Source organism: Bemisia tabaci, chromosome 4 (assembly GCF_918797505.1).
Source record: "Bemisia tabaci chromosome 4, PGI_BMITA_v3".
NCBI lineage: Eukaryota > Metazoa > Arthropoda > Insecta > Hemiptera > Aleyrodidae > Bemisia > Bemisia tabaci.
Window position 1 is genome coordinate 46,051,191 of NC_092796.1, and position 22,902 is coordinate 46,074,092.

At 41.4% G+C, this 22,902-nt stretch overlaps 1 long non-coding RNA gene across 1 annotated transcript; it reads left to right on the forward strand.

Annotated features, from left to right (window-relative positions):
• Positions 1-16,323: 16,323 nt before the first annotated feature.
• Positions 16,324-22,615, forward strand: LOC140224513 (uncharacterized). Its single transcript, XR_011899784.1, has 2 exons — positions 16,324-16,480; positions 22,419-22,615. It is a non-coding gene; the product is annotated as an uncharacterized lncRNA (long non-coding RNA).
• The last annotated feature ends 287 nt before the right edge of the window (positions 22,616-22,902 follow it).

Sequence of the window (22,902 nt, forward strand, 5' to 3'; positions counted from 1 at the left end):
TTGATGCCTTGATCACAGGCTTCATCTCTAACGGATGTATGGCTTACTATTTGTTCAAAGGTATTGGAATTAAGTAATCATATAAGTAAAGATTACCACTTATATTTAGTTGTCAAGCATTGTGTGGGATTAAAATTTAAGAAGTGCCTACTTTTGGTAGCTAGTTCCTTCTTAAATTTTAACCAGGGGGCCAATTATTTAAAGTTTAAAGCAGCCCGATAAGACATCCAATTGCAATATATTACATGGTTAAGATAGGGCTATGTCTTATAGTTTCAGGCTCATGCCACAATCACACGCTGAATGTGGCTTGAATGTAGAAGTCATCGACCCGATGCCTGAATTTTGCGCGTGACGCGCAAAATTCAGCAACGATTCTCAGCAACCACCAATTTTGAATTTGTTTGAACTATTCAAGTAGATTTGATACACATCGGGATGAAAATAACTCGAATCTGCTAAATTTCAGCCGATTACTGATGACTTCTACATTCAGCTGCTAAATTCAGCGTGTGATTGCAGCATGACTTAGCTTCAATAATTAGGCCGCAGGTGGCCTCATTTTTAGCACTGAAATAACCTATCCCAGCAGCAAACATAATTTGGATGATGGAATAACTGTTTAAATATGGACTGCGTATAGAAGTAAAGAATCAAGTCTATTGAATTGCTTTCAAAAAGATGCAACTTTTCCTTTTTGTGAAAAATGCCCCAGAATTTGAATAATTTTTGTTTTTCCACCCAAGCATTCTGGTTTTAAATGAACTGAACGGGAATGCATGCATTCAGTTTCCCTTAAGGTCAGGTTGCATAATTTTAATGGCAATGGAACTTGATTCATTTCTAAATATCACTGTTCAAATGAGCTTTAGGATTTCCAAAACAGGATTTTATAGGTATCTATTTACTTACGAGGACCCTGCATTAACAATGCCAAGTAAGATTTTCTTGGGAGCGCAGAGCCTGCAAAGCAGCAATGGAACTTGATTCATTTCTAAATATCACTGTTCAAATGAGCTTAAGGATTCCCAAAATAGGATTTTATACCTATTTATCTCAGAGGACCCTGCGTCAACAACGCTAAGTAAGAACTGCTTGGGAGCGCAGAGCTTGCAAACGTTTCTGATTTCATACCCTATCATTTCTCCATGGTCAGCCGATGATGTCGCAAAGGAAGATTAAATCCATTCTGCCAATACCTACCATTCCTCAGACACAAGCAGATATTAATTTGGCTATTAAGTACAGTCAATCACTATTTCTACATATTTTGTGTCCAATACTCTGAACTTTTTCAGGTCGCTTATGCTACGTTCGAGGAGAGGTACTGTGTGAACTCGGAGGAAGGGAATCGCAAGGTTGTTGTGATTGAGTTAATAATTTATATCAACAACTGTAAAGTATGGTATTTGGTACATATATAGACCCTGCGTCAACAATTCTAAGTAAAAAATTGCTTGGAAGCGCAGAGGTGGCAAACATTTCTGATTTCATACCTCATCATTTCTCCTCGGTCAACCAATGGTGTCGCTGAGGAAGATTTAATCCATTCTGCCAATACCATTCCTCAGACACAAGCAGATATTGAGTTAGCCATTAATTACAGTCAACAACTATTTCTACATGCTTTGTGTCCAAGGAAACTGTAACGGTCAGAGGTTGAATAGTTTGCATCGTTACCTGGGCTCGGCTTTGAACTTCACCGCAATGTCAGAAAGTAGAAGACAGAAAGCAATGTTCTTCTCTTCATGTTCAAAAAGTATCGGGGAAATAAATAGATCTAAGTGGTTATGTCCATTAGCAGGATAGATCAGTAGGTATCGTCAGCGCTGACACCCAACATTACAGCACATGCATTTCAAATGAAGAAGGCACTCCTCTTGGAGCTTTATTATTCTAGGTTTTGGTGTAGAGAATAGGTCGAAGAAGAATTCGATTTACTCGAGATTCATGATACTCATTGAGCGAGGGCATAGAACAAATTCTAGCCCAGCCTCGGATTCTCATTCTATGACGAGTGAGGTAGAGACACAAGGTAGATTTACACAGGTATGGACAGAACTAAACAACTGGCCTCTGATTGGCTCTCCAGCGGCCCCTTAACGTCAGCCATTTTGTATGTTTTGATTATTTTGATTTATTATGTTCGGTTTATCGTTTGTCAAAATTTTGTGGAATTTTTTGCACAATTTTGGTTATACGATATTAATTTTAGCGTTTAAACGCACAAACGTTTGAATGTTAATTTGATTGTAATTTAATTAAAAAACGGGCCCCTTAACCTACGTCACGAGGTCATGTGACACGTACTGAGGCTCATGGGAAATTTTCAACTTTTCCATACCTGTGTAAATCTACCTTGGTAGAGACATGTGATGGTGAAGGAAGAAAGGTAGTCGCAACTGGAGTTGAGCCGCCATTTTAAAGGCTGTGACGCGCAGAGGGTACATGGTGTGCCATGCAATCAGGATGAACCCAAAACGTACACGATGCCGTGTGACGTCAAGAAGGTACGAAATGCGACTACCATTCTTTATCCGCTTTGGAATAAATCTGCATCTTGTTGTTGAATCGGGTTTGAACCAATCAAAGAGCGGTATGGACATGGCATTACTCTCCCACATTCCGACTCTCAATCTCCATTCCTGTCGGTGATAACGTGGATCTTTGTTTACAACATCTAAGTCAAGGTGTTTCTATTTTATTTCATTTACTTTTTGTGTCATTAGTTCTTAATTTTGACATTTGATTTCATCATTCGCTGGGTAACAATGCATTATAGTAGTATTAAAACAATAATAAACGATTTGCATCGTAATATCGTGAATATAATCGGGTGTAGTGTTTTACTTTCTGTTCCTCAACCCTTTACTGGTCTCATGTTTTCATCATTTCATCCGTTCGCTCACAGTTTAAGCTGAGTAGGATAGTTGTGCAAGGATTCTTTTTGGTATGTAGCAGTTGCTAACTTTTTTATCTCCAATTTTAATACATTTAATCCATTTGTTAGAATGTTACGCCCAGACTGCGGAGCTTCCCACCGATGAGTGATCTCGATACCCCCTTGAGATGGTCTGCACTCCTCGTATTTTGAGTTTAGTCCTATTTTTCAGGAACTCAAATCAATGATTCAATTGCGTTTGATGCCAAATTTCACAGAATTAACGGCATTTTTCAAAATTTTAGTCCATATATTCTGTGTGATTTCGCAGTGCCCTCACTAAATGACGCGTAACCCTTCAATTTTTAGTTTAGTCCAAAGACCTCGTAGGAACTTAAATTAATGAACCAGGTGGTGCTCTTATGCCAACTTTCGAAGAATTGAAGGCATTTTTTTTTTATTTTTTTTTATTTTTTTAAAATTTACAGTCCTTGAAAATGAGCTGTTTCGCGGAGCAAAGTGCCTACTTTTGGGCCTCGTAATCTCTTGAATTTTGAGTTTAGTCCAAAGATCTTTTTGGAACTTAAATTAATGACCCAGGTGATGTGCTTGATGCCCATTGTTAAAGAATTAAAGACATTTTTCAAAATTTACAGTCTTTCAAAATGAGCTTTCCGTGTGATTTTGCTAAAAATGGACAATTGAGCGTAGCCCCCCCAAATTTTAGCGTACCTCAAAATCGTTGAACGTGCATAAGAAGACCATAGATATGGTGTCCTGTGCCAATTTTGAATGAAATCGAACAGATAGATTCTGAGATATCGCTGTAGACAGATTTGGGGGACGTCGGACGGACGGACACACATTTTTCCAAGTATGGTTATTTTTACTCCTGGGACCTTAAAACGTCTAGAAATGATGAAATTTCAACTTTTTTTTTTTTTTTTTTTGGAGGATGACAATACTTCCTCTCTACCCTATGGGAGCGAGAAAGTAAAAATCATAGGGTAAACAGAAAAGTTGCACAACTTGAACAGCATCATCCTTGTTTCAAGAAAAAGTATTTATTGGCGCTAAATTTAAGACTTCATCCAAAGTATTGGGAAAAGTGAGGTGATTCAGGTCCGAATATTGATTAAGCTGCCTAGAGAATTCCTGACCTAGAATTTCCTGCCTAGAAGATTCTTCTTAAATCAAGGAGAAAAATGTTTACACCAAGAAAAAGATTACGTTACGTTTTTTGTCTGGAGGTCAAACAGCCGTGATAAAATTACCTTTGAGGGGGCGTGTATTAGCTGGTAGAGGGGAAACAAACCCTCTTAATCGATTCTCAAATACGCTCCTACTCAAATACGCTCCTACTCAAATCAACATCATAATCACGCATTATTTGTGAAAGAGATTATTGCAATGGGTGAGGCTGGAGGCTTGTCTTGAATGGGCGCCGGCGCCTGCGTGTTCGGTGCGACGAGCGGAGGCGCTTGATTTGCGGTCACGCAGGAGCTCACTAGTAACCGATTCCATTATCATCTTCCTAGTTTGCAACCGATTTATTGCATTTTACTTTCCAATGTAATTGAATATTTCAGATGAGCTACCATCGGGTGGGGCCATGTTGCAAGGTTGCTTTACAATTCACCTACCTGTCACTGCTTCATGCATACATGTGCCTCATCTACGTGCAGAGGAACGTAACTTTTTTGACTTTTCGTAATTCTCATCTACACACACTATTTAATTGAATAGTTGATTTATTCATTTTCAATTTTTAACGAACACTAGGTGAATATAGTTTTGCCAAGTTAAATGAAGATTGTGTGACCAACGCAGATCATTGGGTGAGTAACCCCTCCCCCCTCCCCTCTTTCCACGTCTCCGCTGCAGCCACATCAAGTAACCAGGCAGCTTTAAAATAGCGTAAAACACAGCGTCCTAGCGTTGAGTCGTTCGAAAGTCACAAAAAATATCGCGAAAAGCGCACGACGAGATTGCCGTTTTCGCACAACCCAGGCTTCAAAATCGCGTAAAACACAGCGTCCTAACGTTAAGTCGTTAGAAAATCACAAGAAATATTGCGGGAAGCGCACAACCGCATTGCCGTTTTCGCACCCCGGTGAATCATTAAAATCACGTAAAAAACTGCGTCCTAGCACTGAGTCGTTCGAAAGTCACAAAAAATATCGTGCGGACCGCACAACGGGATTACCGTTTTCGCAGGACCCAGGAAGCTTCAAAATCGCGTAAAATACAGTGTCCTAGCGTTTAGTCGTTCGAAAGTCACAAAAAATATCGCGCGAACCGCACAACTATGTCCTTCAGATATGATTACTAACATTTTCACTTGATTTTTGGTTCATTCCTTGCGGCTCGCGAATCAACTTGGCAATTCGCGATCCGATTGCAAATTTCCGGCTATAGCTATAATTGCCTGCGACATCAAGAACAACAGAAAAATTTTAAATCTTACAATCCATCAAAAATAATATTAAATTTATCAACTTCCGAACTGATTTTTATCTAGTACTAGATGAGTTTTGAGGAATCCTGCGACTTTAAAAATACGAAACCCAACTTATTTTTCCTCATTTACGTCTTTTTTAATGGTCTGAGATAGAAGCATTGAAAAGGCATCGCTTCTTAGAAAAATCATAAGCACGCTTACTTCACGTAAACATTATTGCGATCGCGCTCAATTTTGATGAAAGTAGCTGGAAACAGTTTCATTTATTTTGCAAAGTATTTAGTCCAACTTGAAATCTAGCTTGTCAGAAACCTTTTTGACTTGGCAAAAACATTGGGAGAAAGATAATTCTTAAATTGATTAACGTTGTCAAATCTGCAAAAAGGAGAGCATGCTGGCATTTTCATTAAAAGAACATGCAATTTTACAAAAATATGGTTGAGGAGAAACCACTATGTCCATATTTCCAGTCTTGAGTTTTTTTGGGTTGATGATACTTTTCAGAGTTAAATGCTACCACGAAAGTGGTGTTAGTATTTGATTTAGGGTTATTCAAAATCCAAAACAAGTATTGGCACCACTTTCATGATTGTATCAGCTCTTAAAGAGTAATATCAACAAAAAAAAATTGAAAGCTGGAAAAATGGACAAGAGCCGTTTTCGCACGACACGATTCAATTGCCACCGATGAGATCTCGATGAGAGAGAGAGAGAGAGAGCGGCTGTAAAGATTTCTGAAGTTCACGCAGATACCACCTTCAATAGAAGATCTTATCGAAAGCGGATTTTACAGTAATTGACCTTAAATTGTGTTACTCATTTTAGTTGCCGATACATTCGATAAATGTAATAATAATATAAAGGGTGCTATCATCAAGTGGTCGAAAATAATGTTATACAAACAGTTCTCCCGTAAAGTCTACAAAATATCCGTCAAAATTGGAGGAGGATTAAGTACTGTATCGGCAAACAAGAAGTTTCAATAACCTGAGGAACGGATTATCGGAGAAATTATCGGGATTGAATTAAAGTCGTGACTGCGAGAACCGACATATTACGTAGAGCTGACCGCAAACGGGGAGGCTCGATGCCTGTGATCATCAATCGAGCGGCCATTAGATTGAAATCGATTTGAAATCGGGAACATTCCGGAAACGAAATCGCCGGATGCGTCCCAGTTTGGTGGATTGCAATTACCCTCAATGGAAACCACGGCCTAAAACAAACAAGGAAATCGGTCGCCCGCAATAGGATCCTTTAGGATTTGATTCTGCCACCGCCGCGCCCCAACGTGTTAGATAAATTGACCTTGTTGGTGTTGGGCTTTCGTCTACAGCGATTCGTTTGGCGACGCGACGACGCATCACGCTGTTCCTTTCATGCTGTATAAAAAATCCTTAAGAGACTATGCTCAGACTCTAGATTTTCAGTTTCAGATTTTGGGACGCATTCTCAATCAAATTTAAGCCTGATTCACACGGTTCAATTTTTCATTCAACTCTTCTCATTTTTTTATCGAATGGAAAGTTGGTTCTTGTGATACTGCCGGGCGGATACAATTTTTTGATGAAAATTTGAACGGAAAGAGTGTGACGTCATCTTCAAATTTCATCATCCGATCGACGATTATTAAAAATAGGATAACTTATCCATTTCTCCAAGAATTTCTGATATTTCTGCCGAACTACAACGCTCTGGCGGAATCGGGTGGTGCCCAAAATAACGATATTTCCATTTCTGCCGCTCTGCTCTAATTACTGCGACGTTGACACTTACATTATTCAGAAAATAGGCCGGGGCGGAATAGGACGATCCCCGCTCATCTAACTAGAGTGATGGCATTCAAACGACGAATAATGAAGATTGAAGATTAAAATGACAGGATTATGTGCCGTAAGTTTTAAGCCACCATCGTGCATGACATTATGACAAAACAACTCATTTGGTATGGTCATGTCCAGAGAATGGCAGGAGACAGGTTGCCGAAGAAGGTCCTTGACTGGGTTCCTCCTGGGGAGAAGACGTAGAGGGCGCCCAATGAAAGGTTGGAGGGAAGGGATTGAAGCGGAAATGTTAAGGTGCTCAATCCCCCAAGGTTTGTGGTTTGAAAGAGAGCAGTGGAGGTTAGGAGTCGTAGAGCGCGAGGGAGTGCTGTAAAGCGACTTATATGTATGTAAGTTTTAAATGCAAGGACCGATCACAAATCTAGTTGAAAGGGGGGAGAGGAGGGAAAACCCCGAACAACTGAAAAGTTAACTTGCACTTGAAATCTCTGCTTGCAAGAGAAACAGTCGCTGATCTCGAATTACAACCCTGTTCGTAATTCGAGCTTTGATTTTTACACTTCATCCAGCTGGTGCTCGAAAGAGTTAGTGGCAGAGATGCCATTCATGCTGGAAACTCTACAGTGTCCTCCATTCAAATACCTTCCTGATTAAATAATCCTGAAAATTCAGTCCGCACCTCGCTTCGAGAGCACTCCAAATTAACAAACTAAAAGCGCTTTAAGTGCCCTTCGATTTCTCGCGGATGAGCGGTCACGAGCTTAGCGGTTGAGAGTTGCGAGTCAAGGATTTCAAGATTGACCAATCGCGTCCGCTCTTGCATTCGGCAAAGGGTGCGTTGAAGCTATCTTGGAGCCGCGGCCGTCTACGTGCAAGGTTGCAATTTTTCATAAAATATAATATTGGTATTTCGTGTTAAATATCTTATTAAATGTCGGGAAATGCAGGACGACGAGAGAGACTTTTCGAAATTAAATGCAGAAAATTATGGTTAGTGCTTTTGGGTATTTCAATGCAAGTTGCATACGCAGCCTCTGAAAATAAGTTTCTTATTTTTTACAGATTTAACTGGAAAAAAGGTTCGTTGTAAAACACCACCTTGTTCGTACTTTACACCGAACTAATTGAAGTTATACTTTAACTAATTGCTGCTGCTCCAATAAGGAGCTCAACTCCAAGGAATCCGTAAATACGCGATATACGTCCGCAATATCGTTACGTATTTTATGAACGTTTCTTTGGACGGATGCGGTGCCCAAGGCAGTGGGGCCAGTTTGAGTCGGACAGAATTAGAATGAACCGTAGTAATGATTGTACAGTATGCTTATTTTTAGGGATTAATGGGATCACATTTTGCAATAAAGAGCCACTAGACCTGGCTCATTTTAGAAACAACTTATATGCCGTCGGTCTCCCTATGAGGAAAGGTGCCTCTACAGAAGAGCCTAAGATAGTGGTTCCTTATTGCAAAATGTAATCCAATTATAGGGAAACATTTTACATTCTACGGATAAACTTTAAATTTGCCAAAAATAAGAGCAAATGGGCATGTTGCACAATATTTTAATGCTTGTGTCGAGCTTGTATGCTTGTTCCTGATGCCACAAGAATTGTCACGGCGTTTTCTGACTAGCCCCTGGTAACCCCCAAAAAATCAACTTTAAAACGTCCCGAAATTCGGATTCCCTAAACGGACACTTTTACGCGGGAACAGATCCGGTACACTCGTGACGTCACAGGATACATGACAACACTGGTCATTTCATCACTTTCAATATAATTTTACATAAGGAATGGGCAGCCGCTTTTAAAATGCAAATATCGCGTCAACTGGAGATTATTATGTCGTCACCTTTCCGGCCAAAGTATCACAAGCGCCATGCGACGTTTAAAAATTACCGCCGCTATTTTATTTTTTTACAAACATGTTTTGGTTGAACCTGTTTGGACATTCCCCTGAATTTTTCTGTGTTGCCGATAAAATTTAGTGAAATTTTCAAACGGAATCTAAGGACAGTATGTCTGTAAAAACATAAAATGGCGGCGGAAATTTATAATCGTCGCGTGGCGCTTGTGATACTTTGGCCGGCAGGTGACGATATCGTTTACATCATTTCTTATCAACGATCATATGCGTTCATTTCAAAAACATAGTCAACACAATGACAAAAATGTATTTTAAAAAAGAAAGAGAGAAAGAAAGAAAGAAAATACGATTTAATGTTTTATATGACTATTTTTGTGCAGTGGAGGATTACATGGATTGCATTCAGCAAAAAGGAACCAAGAGCATTTCAATGTTCCTGAGATTGTGCAACTTAAATTCTTTGCAAAAAATTAAGGAAATCATGAAAAAAATTAAATTTTCCGTCTTGAATTCAATGTTCATTGGGAGTAAGGATGCAATTCGTTTAGATGATCAGTTTCAACTAGCAAAGCGAAAAAAGTTGCACAATCTTAGCGACTTTGAAATGGATTGCATTTTGCAAAAAGGAACCACTAGCATTGCAATGTTGCTAAGATTGTGCAACTTCTTATGTCTTGGAGGAAAAACCCGATGATCCATTAAAAGTTTCTATTTTACTCGCTAAAAACTGTGAATTTAAGACAAAAATTACCATCTAAATTTCATGGTTTTTCACGATTTCCACAATTTTTTTGCAAAGGATGAAATTGCACAATCTTAGCATCATTGCAATGCTAGTGGTTCCTTTTTGCAAAATGCAATCCAAATGCTCGTGGTTCCTTTTGGCAAAATGCAATCCGCATGGTCAATTGTGGTTTCTCAGAGAGGGTGACTACATTTTGAGCCATATCGGAGCATGATCAGTTGAACCCGCGGTTCTTGAAGGGGGATACGACTGTGTCAGTTGAGCCTCGACAAGTATTCGAGTGGAGGCGTCGGAGAGCTCAGGTAGAAAGCGATTCCATTATCAGGACCATACGTTTCGGTTGGAATTGGGAGCGGAGGCGGGCGATGACGGGGTCCGCGCTATTGGAACCAGATAAATCATCTGGCAAGCGCAACGTGTTCCCCGCGAGTCGCGGGAATTGATAGCTCGCGAGAATCCATCAAAGAGGACATGCAAAGCATGTTCGACGACGACCAAGAAAAAGGGGGAAAACTGTGGAAAAGGGAGCCGAATCCTCAACCAGCGCAACGAACCAAACAAACAAATCGGCGAGCAAACATCATACGAGCAAAGCGATCCTCCGCGCCGTTGGCAGATCGCGCTTGCTAGTGCCCCCGCCTTTTTATGCCATCAGCGATAGCACTTTGGAAAAGTACCTACACTGGAAAAAAACACATTGGATCTAGAGTCCAGACTCTTAAAAACATCGACAAGAAAAAGTACTCTTGATTCAATCAGAATCTAGCTTAAATCATGAACCAAGCCTTTTAATTTAAGCGGATTTCGTTTTGATTCAAGCAAAAATCCGATTGAATCAAGAGTATTTTTTCTTGTCAATGTTCTTAAGAGTCTGGACTCTAGATCCAATGTGTTTTTTTTCCAGTGTAGTCAACGCACTAAGAGATATCTGTACGCACTAGAAAAAAAAAACACACATTGGATCTAGAGTCCAGTCTCTTGAAAACATTGACAAGAAAAAATACTCTTGATTCAATCGGATTTTTGCTTGAATCAAACCGAAATCCGCTTACGTTAAAAGGCTTGGTTCTTGATTTAAGCTAGATTCTGATTGAATCAAGGGTACTTTTTGCTGTCGATGTTTTTAGGAGTCTGGACTCCGGATCCAATGTGTTTTTTTTTTCCCCAGTGCGTTTCACATGATCATAGCAGCTATCGTAAAATCTCACCTATTGTTAGGTTGAGTATTTTGGGTCTTCGTTGATACGACTCGTGTGATCTGCTTGGTGTTCCCATTTCTCACTTTAAGATCCAAGCCATGGATGAATTATTTGAGTTCTAATTTGAATTCTGAATTCTAATTATTTGAGTTCTAAGTTCTAAGACAGACTGGTAAGCTTACCTAAAAACCGGTATTTTTACTGTTTTTCTCAAGTAAGAATACCACTTTTATTGGTAATCAATTCCCGGTATTTTTGCCATTTTATCTCGGTAATTCTACCACAGTGGATAAAAAATATTGGTGTTTTTACCAGGGTCCAGTAAAATTACCGAGAAAGTCAATAATTTTACCGAGATTTCTCGGTAAAATTACCAATTCCATAAATGGTAATTTTACCAAGAAAAAACTGGGATCAAACAGAACCCTTGAATTCTTGGTAATTTTACCCTTTTCTTAGTAAATACACCGAGATTTTTTTTTCAGTGTTCATCCGGCAACGAAGGACTGAAGTCGAATATTACCTCAGCCGCGCATTAGCATAAAAGGAGTTAAGATATTCAAAGGGGACTCGCTTTCCGAAATAGGGAATTTCCTGAGCGGAACGGACGAGCATAAATCAAGGTACGGATAAAAGAAGGAAAACTTTGGCAAGCGGAGCCTCGGTGGGATCAACCGAGGTCGATTGGTTTTACGTTTCCCGCCACGCTTCGCCGTCCTTTCTGGAGCTCTCCGTCGCTTTGCGCCCCTTTGGTCGCGACTAGCGAGGGCGCACAGGACAGAACCAAGATCATCACACGACTTCGGCATCTTTCTATTTACCATCGCAGGGGTATTCAAACTTCCCAGAAGACCACGCCGCCTTATCCTTGCACAAAGAGGGATCTCGTATGCACGTGGTTAGAAATACATAGTATACTACTACAGGAACGTGAAAATTGGAAAAGTCTGAGATAAGGAAAAGAAAATGATGTTACCTGCCTCCTTTCAACGATAAAAGAGCGTTTTTTGTTTTCTCGAAAATTTCGAACAAATCCAGCACTTATGTCTATGTGAACTTGGCCGGGTTGGTAAGGGGTTTGAATTTCTCCTACTCCATTTCCCAAGACATCGAGTTGCCTTATTCGGCAGCCTGATTGTTGAAACCGATCGACGAAGCACGGGCGACAGTATGTCTTGTCGGACGGATAAGTTAATTTCGGCAAGTTGCGATTGTTGAATACTTCAGCGGGCCGATTATTGAAATGATAGACAAAGCTATAGACAAAGATGACAAAGGGGATATGGAGGGAACCTATTGGTGGAAGTTGATAGTTGCAATGGACAAAGGCAGTGGGTAATGGACTAACTAACGGCAACCCACGAGAAACCCGACAGTTAGTCCATACTTTTCTCCCTTAGTCTATGAGAACCACACATTTCGACGAATAGGATCGCTCCATACCTCCTATTTCTTCTTTGTCTATAGCTTTGTCTATCAATTTCAATAATCAGCCCGCAGACGGATATAAAGATAAGACATATTGTCTAATCTACAAGGCACGATAAAGCGGCAGCGTCGCCGTCGTCGATCGCGTAGTCAACGAATTTTTAATAAATCCTTCAACCAATCAAAACGCAGCACGGCCGGTGGCGGTCTTTTTCGGCGGGAATGTGCAATTAGTTAGTTGTTGCAATGTGTGTGTGTGTAATCGCTCCGGGTGCCACGCCCGGAACTTTCGGCCTCTGAGCCCAGAACGCGGCCGGTATGTCCCATAGAGTACATACATAGAGTCGTAATGTAAGAGGGAGAGCTGGCGCCACTTTTCAGTATTTTCCATGTCCCGAATTCCGAGACTCCTGTGTGACGCCGGGTCACTTTTTCGATACATAATCGATTGTTTGCGATACACGGGTACCCGGCTATCCGATGACAACAACAACAACAACAACAACAACAACAACAACAACAACAACAACAACAACAACAACAACAACAAAGGAGATAGGAATTACCACGTATTCCACACCGCCATTTTGGATCGAAAATGTATCGAAAAAGCGACCCGAACTCGGCGCACACCGGGCTCGGAATTCGTCGAGCAGAACAAGGCGCCAGCTCTCCCATTTACATTACGACTCTATGTGCTCTATGTTTATTTCAGTGAAGTAGTTTGGGAACCTCTGCGTCATCACACATGTTTGGGGGTTGAACGAGACGATGAACTTCCGAATATTCCTCCGCCAATTCGGCCGTCCCGAATGCCCGGGATCGACTCCTTCCCGTGCATATAATATGAGTCAAGCCGCGAGCTTTTAACAGTGCCGCGCTTTAGTGCTTTCAAGTCGATCGTAAAATAAGTTGGTTTCGTCTAAACGGCCCTTTTTAATAACACCCGTTTCCGGATCCGGATCCCCGTTTCGGCCCTAATCGATGCGACTCCCAACCGCTTCGGCTCCGTTCGTCCGCGCGCTTTTTTATGGATCCACCCGGGTGAGTGCCCCTCTTTCTGAGCTTTCCTCTCCGTTCCTTTCATTGATTCATCACATCTAGATATCGATCGCTTGAGTCGAAAATACGCATCTCCGTTGCGACGCCTAAAGATCTCTGATCATCATCGAGAATTCATTACAGGATAAGCATATACGTAAAATACTTACTCCTCACAGATTTTGACTTGAGTGATCTGAACCCTTTTCATGGGAACCGAAAAACACGGTTTTGGGTAATTTTTAACTCCTGGCCCAACCCCCCCCCCCCCGGATTTTGACTTTAGTGATCTCAACCTTTTTCAGGGATGTCTAAAACGGCGATTGGGTGCCCATTGCAACTTCACCATCAACCGCAGATCAGTAGCCTCCTCCACCAGCCCACATGTTCACTGTTAAGCATTGCGTTCCGCATTAACCGTGGCATTTGCGACAAAGGCCAATTGGTGGCTGACTAACCACCATACTGGGCAGGGCACCGTTTCGGGGTATGTTGCCAAAGTTCTCCCCCGCCCCCCACAGATTTTGACTTTAGTGATCTCAACCTTTTTCGGGGATGTCTAAAACGGCGATTGGGTGCCCATTGCAACTCCACCATCAACCGCAGATATCCCCCCCCCCCCCCCCGCCTGCTGATCGTCTCCTACCGTTAACTTCTCTATTTTGCGAATGCTAACTTGTAGACCCCTCTTCCGATATTCATCCATAAAAATAAAATTGTCACTATTTTGAAACGTTCCGGGTTTCGTTTTATCCTTTGTTGTTTTTTGCATCCTTTTCCCAAATTAAGTTGTTAATTTATTATGTGTATTTTGGATGATTAAGTTGTTTTTCATTTATTAATTGGTGGGGCCATGGCCGCCACGATGTTCGGGCTGTGCCGCTCGTCATTTTCGTTTTTCTTCTCTGTTGTTTTCTTTCCTTTTATTTGTAGTGTTTTTTAATGGTAGTAGGGTAATAGATAGGGAGTAGTAGGGATAATTGAGGGAGGTCATTGGTCATTTTATCTAGGTTTTCTTTGTTGTGGGGCTAAAAATAATATGGAAATACACGCGTCCTCTCACGGGAGGTGGTTGGGGGAGTTTATGTATAGGAGGGAGGCGGGTACTGATCTAAAAGTATTTTGTAACCCAGGGGCCAAATTCAACGAAGTAGTAAGACTAGCTAGGCCAAGGAGACGCGTTGTAACAGTGATAATTGCAGGGGGGAATGATGTGGACATGCAACGTAGCTCGAAAGAGATTGTGGATTCAATGAAAATCGAGGAGATTAAGGCGGAGGCAACTCGCAGGAATGGATTCGTTGTTTGGGTAGAACTGTTCCCGCGGTTCGATCAGGGGGAGGCTTTTAATAGGAAGGTTAGGGAGGTCAGCAAAAGGATGGGGAAAAAATTTATTAGGAGAAGAACCGCGGGAAGAAACGTTGCGATATTAAGAAGCAAGCACCTGGGGAGGGAAAACTTTGGCAATGATGGAATCCATCTAAACGACACAGGAAAATCCAGGTTGGCAGACAAGCTGTACTGGCTGTACGACCAGGGTTTTGAAGCTGTCGAGAGATTCGACCAATTGGAGCTCTGACTCTGGTCGTGGAGTCGGTGCAGCTTGTCTGCAAGTGTACTAACGTCTTGCAGTTTTCTCTGTTCCAGGTGTAGCTGATCAGCGGAGGGTTGGGAGAGAAGAGGGAACAATTGAAGGCAGAAGGGAGGAGGGTAGGTAGATGGGGAGGATAGGATAGGGGAAGGGGGGATGTGGTACCAGCTTGGGTAAGCCAGGTGGGGAGGCCACGGGAAGGAGGGAGAGGGTATTGGAGGGACTTGGGGATATGGATAGTAACTGCCAAAGGTACTAGGACGACTCAAAAGGGGGGAGGCGGGAAGTAGGAGGTCCGCCGAAGGATGGCGAAGACCCCGGGGAATCATGAGCAAGGTAAATTCTTAGTTTTTAGTTTTAGTTAGCAGTTTTTAGTTAAATTTAGTAATTTAACTTTGTATCTTGTACAGTTTTGTGAGCGAAGGAGGACCCGGGGTAGGTAGGGGTATAGCTAGGAGGGAGGAGAAGAGTCAAGGATAGGGAGAGGGGAGGAGGAGGTAGGGTAGGGAAGGTAGGCGTAGGGTATGGTACTTATACTTCATCCGAAGCGTGGATTTTTTAGAACCCAAAAGGGAGAGTTTTTTACCACGTGGAGGATCAAGATAGGTAGAGGAGGAAGGGGGTCGGGGGGCTCTGGGGTTAGGATAGATAGGTAGGACACTAGAGAGCGGGTTTCCTACGAGAAGTAGGGGACCCTTTCCGGCCCACCAGGAGCCGTGGCTGTTGAGGCCCTTGTCAAGTGGTTGGCAAGAATCCTGGTACACAGGGGGAGGTTCAGCCCACCAGGTTTTCCTGGGGCCTCCAAGGGTTGGTCTCTGTGTGGTTCCGAGTGAAGGCGGGTTAGCTCGGGGTAGAGGTAAGAGCCGAAAAGAAGGCTCTCGCCTTTACCGGTGGTATTAGGCCAATTCGCTTAAGGCCAGGGACTAAGTCCCGACGTCGGAGGACGTAAAACTACCCTGGAGCCTCGGAAACGAGGAATCCTTGCAAATGGCATAGGCAGCCTAAAGTGTCAGGTGTTTGGACGACACCGACCGCCAGCTGATGCGGACCAGGGAGCCTTCAGCAAACTGGTAAAATCAAACAGAGCAGATCGTAAGCCAACTACTCCCAGCGGCGCAAGCCGTAGTCTGGCGCTCACCGAGCGTATCGGTACCGAACTGGGGCAAGTCCAATCCCAGGGAGGCGCGCTGAGGACGCGTGAAAACCTTTTCGGCAGGAGGGGTAGACCCCCCGTGCCCGAGTAAGACTGATTCTCCTGTCAGTCAGGTATCGGCACGTTAAACGCAAATCTTGTTGTTGTTGTTGTTGTGCCGCTCGTCAGTGAAGCGGGTCCCCCTTCGTCTCCAGGGAAACCAAATCTTTAGTATAAGAAATTCCAAGCTAGCTTTTTATGTGTCTGTAAAAATCATCTCCAAAAGTTCAATCTAAAAATCATCTTCGTCTCTCCTCATTTGTCTTTTGTCCATTTTCTGTTAAATAAAAGGTAATAAATTCCAAATCAAATAGTTCAAGTTCTCCAAAATTTCATTTGGTGCCGAAACCCGGGAAAGTTGAAAATATTGTTCGGGTGCTCGACGTTCGACAGCGGATAACCTATCAAGTCCTTCCCCTTCCCATTCTTGCCCGGCGCCTTTTCAACGGATCTCGCTCGGAACGAATCAAAGGGACAATTCTTTACATGGTCAAAATCTAAGCTCTCCCAAAATCTCAGATCGTCAAAAAATCGGTGAAGTCATTCCAATTCTTTCCTTATTTTTCTTTTCTTGGTAGTAATAGAAATTCATAACCTCAAATTTTCATTAAAATTTTCATAACCTAAAGGATTCGAATCGTAACGTTATTTGATGATGGTTTGAGGTTATGTCTTATTGTTGATATCATCTGTTCGCCTCCTTCGCCAATATTATAATATTCTATTCTTTAGGAACTGTGAATTAATAAGCAGTTATGGAATCTGAATTCAATCTCGGAGTGGGAACTCAAAGTGAAACTCACTTACGGAGAACAAGTCTTGAAAATGTTTATTTTCGCAAGGCTACACGGTTGCATGCCGGTGGCCCCTTTAAAAAGTCCTCTTCTGATCCTCTTTCCATTCATTCGCCTCATTCATCTAAAAACTCGTTCGCCACTCCTCCCGAAATCACAAATAATCCGTTACTTAAAAAGCGACAAATGCTGTTAAATAAAATTCAAAGGATCGTCAAATCCTTACGGGAAGTAACAACCGACAATGTGAATGAATTTGATTGGTCTATTGAAAGGTTGAAAAAATGTCAAGAGGAATTTGATCTGATTCAGGACGAAATTGTCATGAATTCGGACCATCTGGAAGAAGAGGCAATATGGCAGGGAAAGTTAGATGACTTGATTGAGGAAGGTCAGAAACTCTACTTACCCGCGAAGCATGCAGCAGCTTCTATTGTCAGTTCTTCCAGAAACTCTCCAAAGCCTTCAATGAATCTTCACTCTCATCTTAAATTACCAAAAATCGAATTACCAAAATTCGATGGTAAAAGTTTATCTGATTGGTCTGTTTTTCGAGGTTTATTTGAAGTAACGATTCATAATGCGACTGAGTTGACGAAACAGGAAAAGCTTCAATATCTTTTAGCTCAATTATCCGGGGATGCGTTAAATCATGTTAAAAACTTAGAATTTACCAGCGAAAATTACGACGTTGCTTGGAAATTGTTAAACGAATATTATAATAGTCCTAGAAGACAAATTACTCATCATTTGGTTAATTTCTTGGACTTACCTGAGTTAGGTGCTAATAACGTCTCTGTCTTTTTTACTAAATTGAGAGAAAATATGCAAGCTCTAGAAGCATTAGGGTATAAATCAGAAAACTATGGGTTGTTATTGATTGTAATTCTGTTACGGAAAATGAATAATTATCATCGAAGGAGATTTGAGGATTCCAGAGACGATAAGTCAGCAATGCCAACAGTTGAGGAACTTTGTACTTATTTAAAGGACGAATTGTCTCAGTATTTGGGAGCTTCTTCCACGTTCCGTCAATCTCAACCGCAACCATGTAGAGCTCCAAAGAAGGAACAACCACAAATGATTTTGCATAATTCTAGTAAAGAAAATAAAAAGGGAAGTTCTGATTCTAAAAAATATCAAAATAAAGTTCAAAATGCAAATCCGTTGGAAGTTCCTGAATGTTTTAAATGTCCGCAATGTCCAAACGCAAATCATGTAATTTCTCAGTGTCAGAATTATAGAATGCTATCTCCTCAGGAAAGAAAGAAAGTTCTTGAGAAATACAAACTTTGTTTGAATTGTACCTCGAAAGATCATTTTGTAAGTTCGTGCAAGAGTAAAAGGAAGTGTAGAGAATGTAATGGATCCCATCATTCTTCAATCCATGAGAATAGAGGCAAAACTTTCTATACTCAGTTGTTCAAACATGAGCAATCAAATGATGAGCCAGAACGATCTTTAATAAATCACGTAAAAACAACCAGTTCGATTTTACCAACAGTAAAAGTGTTATTAACAAATGAAAAAGGGGATAAAATCATCGTTCGAGGATGCATCGACACTGGCGCAGATCGTGGTGTATTGACATCACAGTGTTGCCAATTGCTCAATTTGAAGCCTAAAAGAGGTGGAGTGACGGTCTCTGGGCTATCGGGAAATGTAGTGGAATCATTCGGATCAGTGCAAATAAATATACTAAATAGAAATGGTAAATTAGTAGCGCCTAACTATCCGGTGATTGTCGTTCGAAAAATAACAGATCCTGTTCCGTCAGTTCTTTTAGATCCAAAATTAAAAGAGGTTTTGAAAAATAGACAGTTAGCGGATGATTCTTGTGAGAAGGATGCAAAAATAGACATTCTATTAGGAGTAGATATTTACGCAAATATAGTGACTGGAATTCCAGAACCCCTGGGTCCGTCTCTCCCTTCTATTCTTCCCACTGTGTTCGGTGATGTGGTTTTGGGACGCAATGGTGGAGAATTCTCCGCCTTACATTCTAAACCTTTACTTCTGAATTCAACTGTTTTTATGGTAAATGTTGAAAATAAAAATGAGAATAATAATTTGAATAAAATAATGGAAAAATTTTGGACAATAGAAGAGATAAATCCTCCAAAAAAGGCAATGACACCAGAGGAAGAGTATGCAGAAAAATATTATGTTGAAACGACAACACAATGGAAAACAAAAAGTATCAAGTCAGGCTACCTTTTTCAGAAAACGCAAAAAACTAGGTCAGTCCCGCAACTTAGCCTTAAAACAGTTTTACAAAATGGAAGCTAGGTTGCAAAGGGACACGGAAATGAAAAAATTGTACACTAAATTTATGGAGGAATATCTTAATAACGGTTTTATGGAACTGGTCAACCCTCCTCCAGAAAATTCTCAACACTTTTTCTTGCCACATCATGGAGTGTTGAAAACTGACTCGTCAACTACGAAATTGCGAGTAGTTTTCAACGCGGGGATGAAAACCAGTAATGGTGTTTCTTTGAACGATATTTTATTACCTGGACCAGCTCTTCAATCGGACATAACGGATATTTTAATCAAATTTCGTAGTTATGCAGTAGTTTTTTCGGGGGATATTAAACAAATGTATTTACAAATTCCTCTTCATCCTTCAGACCATAAATATCAGTTAATATTTTGGAGAGCTGAGCCCTGGTTACCTCTACAAGTTTATGCTCTAACAACGGTTACTTTCGGCATTAATTCGTCTCCATTTTTAGCTATCAGAACTATAAAACAGTTAATTAAAGATCATGGACATAAGTATCCGAGAGCTGCAAAGGCACTTTCAGACGCTTTATTTATGGATGACTTAGTGCATGGGGATCAAAGCCCAGAAGAAGCACGCTCTTTATTAATGGAAATTATAGCTCTATTAAGTGAGGGAGGTTTTTATATGCGAAAATGGACCTCTAATGTCCCGTCAATTTTAGCTGATCGCCCCAGTGCAGATTTAGAAATGCCGAAAGGAAATCCGGAAAATCCTTATTTTAAACTTTTAGGAATTATCTGGTCTTCAATAAAGGACACATTTTCATACAAAATTCCTGATTTTCCCCCAGCAAAAACAAAGAGAGATATCGCTTCACAAATCGCATCAGTGTTCGACCCTTGCGGTTGGCTGTTGCCAGTTTTTGTGAAGGGCAAGGTCTTCTTACAAGAACTCTGGCTTCTTAAAGTAGATTGGGATGATTCTCTCCCTCAGGATGTTCTAGATCGGTGGCATCAATTTACGCAAACTCTTCCAAAACTTTCAGATATTTCGATTCCAAGGTTCTTAGATAGACATAAGCAACCTACTCAAATACACATTTTCACGGATGCAAGTGAAATGGCAACGTCATGCGCTTTGTATCTCCGTTTTGCTCCTTCTTCAACGGAAAATAAAGGTCAGGTTCATTTGATAATTGCTAAGTCCAAGGTAGCACCTTTGAAGAAAGTGTCTTTACCGAGATTAGAACTAGTAGCTGCAAATATGGGAATGGAGTTATTGCGTCGTCATGCCACTACTCTGGAACATTATGAGGTCAATAAAGTTTTTGCATGGACTGACTCTTCAATTGTTCTTTCTTGGATTCAAACTCCAACTTATAGACTAAAAACCTTTGTAGCAAATCGAGTAACGTCTATTCATGAAACTCCGTCGCAAGTCATCTGGCGTCATGTCAAATCGAGTGACAATCCCGCCGACTGTGCGACAAGGGGACTCTCCCCTGAGGAGTTATCGACTTTTCGGCTCTGGTGGTCAGGCCCTTCGTGGCTGGCTGATCCAGAGGAGACTTGGCCAGTCTCAAATCTTATTCTCCCCTCTTTAAAGGCGTTGCCTGATGTGAAGTCACCCAGGCAAATTCTCAAAGTTCAAGTCGGGAAGGAGGAGGTCTCTGTCCCTGCCCCCTCTCCGCAAACTTCTATTCGTCTACCAAGTCTATCTTCCTGGACAAAGGTCGTCCACTCTCTAGCTTATGTATGGCGTTTCGGGGCGAGACATTTCGTGTCAAAAAACCTCGAGCCCATCAAAAAAGGGTTTTTATCTCTTTCAGAGATAGAGCACGCAGAATTCCTGCTGCTCAAGTTAATCCAAAGGGATACTCTTAGTTCAGAAATTCGCAAAGTTCGGACCGGAGAAAAGTTGTCTGCAAAATCCAAAGCGATTAAAAAATTGAATCCTTATTTGGATCACAGAGGTTTACTTCGAGCCGGAGGGAGATTAGAACATGCTTCATTACCGGAGTCATCGAGGTACCCGATTATTTTGTCTTCTAACCATCATGTGGTGAGATTATTGGTTCAGCATTACCACATTGACAATCTTCACGCACCTCCTCAACTTTTATTTTCGTTGATCGTGCAACGTTTTTGGATTTTGGGTCTGCGAAATTTAATCAAGTCAATCGTGGACGGTTGTGTGGTGTGTTTCAGGGCTAATCCTAAAAATCAATTTCCACAAATGGCACCGTTACCATCATTCAGAGTACAACCCAGTCCACCTTTCTATAAAACCGGTCTGGATTATTGCGGTTTTTTCAATGTCAAAGTTCACTTTTCTCGATTTGCTCGGGTTATGCCTGTCTATGTTTGTGTTTTCGTCTGCATGAGCACGAAAGCAGTGCATTTGGAATCAGTCTGTGATCTCTCAACAAATGCTTTCATAGGTGCCTTGCATAGATTTGTGGCCAGAAGAGGTTTGGCAGCACATATCTATTGCGATCAGGCGTCAAATTTTAAGGGAGCAGTAAATCTTTTTCAAAGGCTCTTGTCTCCTTCAAATTCTGAGTTAATTCAGTTTTCTCATAAGGAGAAAATTGAATTTCTTCTCAATGTCCCTACGGGGCCTCATTTGGGAGGCATCTGGGAGGCAGTGGTGAAAAGTTTCAAGTTTCACTTAAAACGAACGTATGGTCTAAATGTTCTCACTCAAGAAGAGTTTAATACTTTGATCGCACGGATAGAAGCTGTTTTAAATTCTAGACCTTTGACTGCTCTATCATCAGATCATAGGGATCTTTTAGCTCTCACTCCGGGGCATTTCCTGATTGGACGTCCTTTGGTAGCGCTTCCCAATAAACAATATGATCCAGATGATCCTCCTATTCTTAGAAGGTGGCATTTGGCTGAGTTATTGGCTCAACAGTTTTGGCGAAGGTGGCACATAGAGTATCTGCATACCTTGCTGCCAAGGGGAAAATGGTGGGAGAAAGAGGAATCTCTGAAAGAAGGACAACTAGTGGTATTACACGATCCTTCTACTCCTCCTTTACGGTGGAAATTGGGACGAGTTATTGAGCTGCACCCTGGAAGAGACGGCCAAACTCGGGTGGTAGATGTTCGCACGGCTTGTGGAACACTTCGTCGTCCAGTAGTGAAGTTATTCCCTTTACCGGTTGCCGAGAATTTAACCAACTAATCCTTGTTTTCAGGAACATGTCTGGTTCAAATTCCGATAATAACAACAACTCCACTACGGTTCAAGATCCTATCCCTGCTCCCACTCAATCTCAAAATCCCACGGCAACGCCCGATTCAACTTCTCCTTCCTCGGCCAAATCCTCCCAAAATTCAACCCCCTCAACAAGACCCAAAACGATGGCAGAATTCTATGGGAAACCAAATCCCAGATATGTTTATGTACCGCCAGGACACGATCCCCCTAAAAGTTGGGACGATGTCACATTTTATTACTAAACAACATCGTTTTAAAAAAAAAATTCAATTTTAAAAAATTCAACATACGTCTTAAATTCAACGTTCTGAAAATTCTCCATATTGCCATGTTTTTCCGACCTTCCCTTTCCCTAATCCGTTCCCTTTATTCTGGTTGGTCTTTCAGATGTCGACTAGGGAGCGAGTTACCGGTCTCTTTTTACAAATGACGACGTGTATTAGTTGCAAAAGAACTACCAC